The 6,000-nt window shown below is 51.2% G+C and overlaps 1 protein-coding gene across 1 annotated transcript in view; it reads left to right on the top strand.

Moving 5' to 3' along the window:
* The window catches only part of LOC139555342 (CUB and sushi domain-containing protein 2-like), a 993,500-nt gene that overhangs the window by 596,619 nt on the left and 390,881 nt on the right, over positions 1 to 6,000 (top strand). The window lies entirely within an intron of this gene.

The raw sequence follows: 6,000 nt of genomic DNA on the forward strand, positions 1-6,000 counted from the left end.
TATAGCTGGGGAAGATGTTTCAGGATATATGGTGTGTTGGGGGGGCTGTCTGTATAGCTGAGGAAGATGTTTCAGGAGATATGGTGTGTTGGGGGGGCTGTCTGTATAGCTGGGGAAGATGTTTCAGGAGATATGGTGTGTTGGGGGGCTGTCTGTATAGCTGGGAAAGATGTTTCAGGAGATATGGTGTGTTGGGGGGCTGTCTGTACAGCTGGGGAAGATGTTTCAGGAGATATGGTGTGTTGAGGGGGCTGTCTGTATAGCTGGGGAAGATGTTTCAGGAGATATGGTGTGTTGGGGGACTGTCTGTATAGCTGGGGAAGATGTTTCAGGAGATATGGTGTGTTGGGGGGCTGTCAGTATAGCTGGGGAAGATTTTTCAGGAGATATGGTGTGTTAGGGGGGCTGTCTGTATAGCTGGGGAAGATGTTTCAGGAGATATGGTGTGTTGGGGGGCTGTCTGTATAGCTGGGGAAGATGTTTCAGGAGATATGGTGTGTTGGGGGGCTGTCTGTATAGCTGGGGAAGATGTTTCAGGAGATATGGTGTGTTGGGGGGCTGTTTGTATAGCTGGGGAAGATGTTTCAGGAGATATGGTGTGTTGGGGGGGCTGTCTGTATAGCTGGGGAAGATGTTTCAGGGGATATGGTGTGTTGGGGGGGCTGTCTGTATAGTTGGGGGAGATATTTCAGGAGATATGGTGTGTTGGGGGGCTGTCTGTACAGCTGGGGAAGATGTTTCAGGAGATATGGTGTGTTGGGGGGCTGTCTGTATAGCTGGGGAAGATGTTTGAGGAGATATGGTGTGTTGGGGGGCTGTCTGTACAGCTGGGGTAGATGTTTCAGGAGATATGGTGTGTTGGGGGGCTGTCTGTATAGCTGGGGAAGATGTTTCAGGAGATATGGTGTGTTGGGGGGGCTGTCTGTATAGCTGGGGAATATGTTTCAGGAGATATGGTGTGTTTGGGGGCTGTCTGTATAGCTGGGGAAGATGTTTCAGGAGATATGGTGTGTTGGGGGGGGCTGTCTGTACAGCTGGGGAAGATGTTTCAGGAGATATGGTGTGTTGGGGTGGCTGTCTGTATAGCTGGGGAAGATGTTTCAGGAGATATGGTGTGTTGGGGGGCTGTCTGTATAGCTGGGGAAGATGTTTGAGGAGATATGGTGTGTTGGGGGGCTGTTTGTATAGCTGGGGAAGATGTTTCAGGATATATGGTGTGTTGAGGGGGCTGTCTGTATAGCTGGGGAAGATGTTTCAGGAGATATGGTGTGTTGGGGGGCTGTCTGTACAGCTGGGGAAGATGTTTCAGGAGATATGGTGTGTTGGGGGGCTGTCTGTACAGCTGGGGAAGATGTTTCAGGAGATATGGTGTGTTGGGGGGCTGTCTGTACAGCTGGGGAAGATGTTTCAGGAGATATGGTGTGTTGGGGGGGCTGTCTGTATAGCTGGGGAAGATGTTTCAGGAGATATGGTGTGTTGGGGGGGCTGTCTGTATAGCTGGGGAAGATGTTTCAGGAGATATGGTGTGTTGGGGGGGGGGCTGTCTGTACAGCTGGGGAAGATGTTTCAGGAGATATGGTGTGTTGGGGGCTGTCTGTATAGCTGGGGAGGATGTTTCAGGAGATATGGTGTGTTGGGGGGCTGTCTGTATAGCTGGGGAAGATGTTTCAGGAGATATGGTGTGTTGGGGGGGCTGTCTGTATAGCTGGGGAAGATGTTTCAGGAGATATGGTGTGTCGGGGGGCTGTCTGTATAGCTGGGGAAGATGTTTCAGGATATATGGTGTGTTGGGGGGGGGCTGTCTGTATAGCTGGGGAAGATGTTTCAGGAGATATGGTGTGTTGGGGGGGCTGTCTGTATAGCTGGGGAAGATGTTTCAGGAGATATGGTGTGTTGGGGGGCTGTTTGTATAGCTGGAGAAGATGTTTCAGGATATATGGTGTGTTGGGGGGGCTGTCTGTATAGCTGGGGAAGATGTTTCAGGAGATATGGTGTGTTGGGGGGCTGTCTGTATAGCTGGGGAAGATGTTTCAGGAGATATGGTGTGTTGGGGGGGCTGTCTGTATAGCTGGGGAAGATGTTTCAGGAGATATGGTGTGTTGGGGGGCTGTCTGTACAGCTGGGGAAGATGTTTCAGGAGATATGGTGTGTTGGGGGGGCTGTCTGTATAGCTGGGGAAGATGTTTCAGGAGATATGGTGTGTTGGGGGGGCTGTCTGTATAGCTGGGGAAGATGTTTCAGGAGATATGGTGTGTTGGGGGGCTGTCTGTATAGCTGGGGAAGATGTTTCAGGAGATATGGTGTGTTGGGGGGGCTGTCTGTATAGCTGGGGAAGATGTTTCAGGAGATATGGTGTGTTGGGGGGCTGTTTGTATAGCTGGGGAAGATGTTTCAGGAGATATGGTGTGTTGGGGGGCTGTCTGTACAGCTGGGGAAGATGTTTCAGGAGATATGGTGTGTTGGGGGGGCTGTCTGTATAGCTGGGGAAGATGTTTCAGGAGATATGGTGTGTTGGGGTGGCTGTCTGTATAGCTGGGGAAGATGTTTCAGGAGATATGGTGTGTTGGGGGGCTGTCTGTATAGCTGGGGAAGATGTTTCAGGAGATATGGTGTGTTTGGGGGCTGTCTGTATAGCTGGGGAAGATGTTTCAGGAGATATGGTGTGTTGGGGGGGGGCTGTCTGTACAGCTGGGGAAGATGTTTCAGGAGATATGGTGTGTTGGGGTGGCTGTCTGTATAGCTGGGGAAGATGTTTCAGGAGATATGGTGTGTTGGGGGGCTGTCTGTATAGCTGGGGAAGATGTTTGAGGAGATATGGTGTGTTGGGGGGCTGTTTGTATAGCTGGGGAAGATGTTTCAGGATATATGGTGTGTTGAGGGGGCTGTCTGTATAGCTGGGGAAGATGTTTCAGGAGATATGGTGTGTTGGGGGGCTGTCTGTACAGCTGGGGAAGATGTTTCAGGAGATATGGTGTGTTGGGGGGCTGTCTGTACAGCTGGGGAAGATGTTTCAGGAGATATGGTGTGTTGGGGGGCTGTCTGTACAGCTGGGGAAGATGTTTCAGGAGATATGGTGTGTTGGGGGGGCTGTCTGTATAGCTGGGGAAGATGTTTCAGGAGATATGGTGTGTTGGGGGGGCTGTCTGTATAGCTGGGGAAGATGTTTCAGGAGATATGGTGTGTTGGGGGGGGGGCTGTCTGTACAGCTGGGGAAGATGTTTCAGGAGATATGGTGTGTTGGGGGCTGTCTGTATAGCTGGGGAGGATGTTTCAGGAGATATGGTGTGTTGGGGGGGCTGTCTGTATAGCTGGGGAAGATGTTTCAGGAGATATGGTGTGTTGGGGGGGCTGTCTGTATAGCTGGGGAAGATGTTTCAGGAGATATGGTGTGTTGGGGGGCTGTCTGTATAGCTGGGGAAGATGTTTCAAGAGATATGGTGTGTTGGGGGGGCTGTCTGTATAGCTGGGGAAGATGTTTCAGGAGATATGGTGTGTTGGGGGGCTGTTTGTATAGCTGGGGAAGATGTTTCAGGATATATGGTGTGTTGGGGGGGCTGTCTGTATAGCTGGGGAAGATGTTTCAGGAGATATGGTGTGTTGGGGGGCTGTCTGTATAGCTGGGGAAGATGTTTCAGGAGATATGGTGTGTTGGGGGGGCTGTCTGTATAGCTGGGGAAGATGTTTCAGGAGATATGGTGTGTTGGGGGGCTGTCTGTACAGCTGGGGAAGATGTTTCAGGAGATATGGTGTGTTGGGGGGGCTGTCTGTATAGCTGGGGAAGATGTTTCAGGAGATATGGTGTGTTGGGGGGGCTGTCTGTATAGCTGGGGAAGATGTTTCAGGAGATATGGTGTGTTGGGGGGCTGTCTGTATAGCTGGGGAAGATGTTTCAGGAGATATGGTGTGTTGGGGGGGCTGTCTGTATAGCTGGGGAAGATGTTTCAGGAGATATGGTGTGTTGGGGGGCTGTTTGTATAGCTGGGGAAGATGTTTCAGGATATATGGTGTGTTGGGGGGGCTGTCTGTATAGCTGGGGAAGATGTTTCAGGAGATATGGTGTGTTGGGGGGCTGTCTGTATAGCTGGGGAAGATGTTTCAGGAGATATGGTGTGTTGGGGGGGCTGTCTGTATAGCTGGGGAAGATGTTTCAGGAGATATGGTGTGTTGGGGGGCTGTCTGTACAGCTGGGGAAGATGTTTCAGGAGATATGGTGTGTTGGGGGGCTGTCTGTATAGCTGGGGAAGATGTTTCAGGAGATATGGTGTGTTGGGGGGCTGTCTGTATAGCTGGGAAAGATGTTTCAGGAGATATGGTGTGTTGGGGGGCTGTCTGTACAGCTGGGGAAGATGTTTCAGGAGATATGGTGTGTTGAGGGGGCTGTCTGTATAGCTGGGGAAGATGTTTCAGGAGATATGGTGTGTTGGGGGACTGTCTGTATAGCTGGGGAAGATGTTTCAGGAGATATGGTGTGTTGGGGGGGCTGTCTGTATAGCTGGGGAAGATGTTTCAGGAGATATGGTGTGTCGGGGGGCTGTCTGTATAGCTGGGGAAGATGTTTCAGGATATATGGTGTGTTGGGGGGGGGCTGTCTGTATAGCTGGGGAAGATGTTTCAGGAGATATGGTGTGTTGGGGGGGCTGTCTGTATAGCTGGGGAAGATGTTTCAGGAGATATGGTGTGTTGGGGGGCTGTTTGTATAGCTGGGGAAGATGTTTCAGGATATATGGTGTGTTGGGGGGGCTGCCTGTATAGCTGGGGAAGATGTTTCAGGAGATATGGTGTGTTGGGGGGCTGTCTGTATAGCTGGGGAAGATGTTTCAGGAGATATGGTGTGTTGGGGGGGCTGTCTGTATAGCTGGGGAAGATGTTTCAGGAGATATGGTGTGTTGGGGGGCTGTCTGTACAGCTGGGGAAGATGTTTTAGGAGATATGGTGTGTTGGGGGGGCTGTCTGTATAGCTGGGGAAGATGTTTCAGGAGATATGGTGTGTTGGGGGGGCTGTCTGTATAGCTGGGGAAGATGTTTCAGGAGATATGGTGTGTTGGGGGGCTGTCTGTATAGCTGGGGAAGATGTTTCAGGAGATATGGTGTGTTGGGGGGCTGTTTGTATAGCTGGGGAAGATGTTTCAGGATATATGGTGTGTTGGGGGGGCTGTCTGTATAGCTGGGGAAGATGTTTCAGGAGATATGGTGTGTTGGGGGGCTGTCTGTATAGCTGGGGAAGATGTTTCAGGAGATATGGTGTGTTGGGGGGGCTGTCTGTATAGCTGGGGAAGATGTTTCAGGAGATATGGTGTGTTGGGGGGCTGTCTGTACAGCTGGGGAAGATGTTTCAGGAGATATGGTGTGTTGGGGGGCTGTCTGTATAGCTGGGGAAGATGTTTCAGGAGATATGGTGTGTTGGGGGGCTGTCTGTATAGCTGGGAAAGATGTTTCAGGAGATATGGTGTGTTGGGGGGCTGTCTGTACAGCTGGGGAAGATGTTTCAGGAGATATGGTGTGTTGGGGGGCTGTCTGTATAGCTGGGGAAGATGTTTCAGGAGATATGGTGTGTTTGGGGGCCGTCTGTATAGCTGGGGAAGATGTTTCAGGAGATATGGTGTGTTGGGGGGCTGTCTGTATAGCTGGGGAAGATGTTTCAGGAGATATGGTGTGTCGGGGGGCTGTCTGTATAGCTGGGGAAGATGTTTCAGGAGATATGGTGTGTTGGGGGGGGGGCTGTCTGTATAGCTGGGGAAGATGTTTCAGGAGATATGGTGTGTTGGGGGGGCTGTCTGTATAGCTGGGGAAGATGTTTCAGGAGATATGGTGTGTTGGGGGGCTGTCTGTATAGCTGGGGAAGATGTTTCAGGAGATATGGTGTGTTGGGGGGCTGTCTGTATAGCTGGGGAAGATGTTTCAGGAGATATGGTGTGTTTGGGGGCTGTCTGTATAGCTGGGGAAGATGTTTCAGGAGATATGGTGTGTTGGGGGGCTGTCTGTATAGCTGGGGAAGATGTT

The sequence above is a fragment of the Salvelinus alpinus genome, chromosome 26 (assembly GCF_045679555.1).
Source record: "Salvelinus alpinus chromosome 26, SLU_Salpinus.1, whole genome shotgun sequence".
Taxonomy (NCBI): domain Eukaryota; kingdom Metazoa; phylum Chordata; class Actinopteri; order Salmoniformes; family Salmonidae; genus Salvelinus; species Salvelinus alpinus.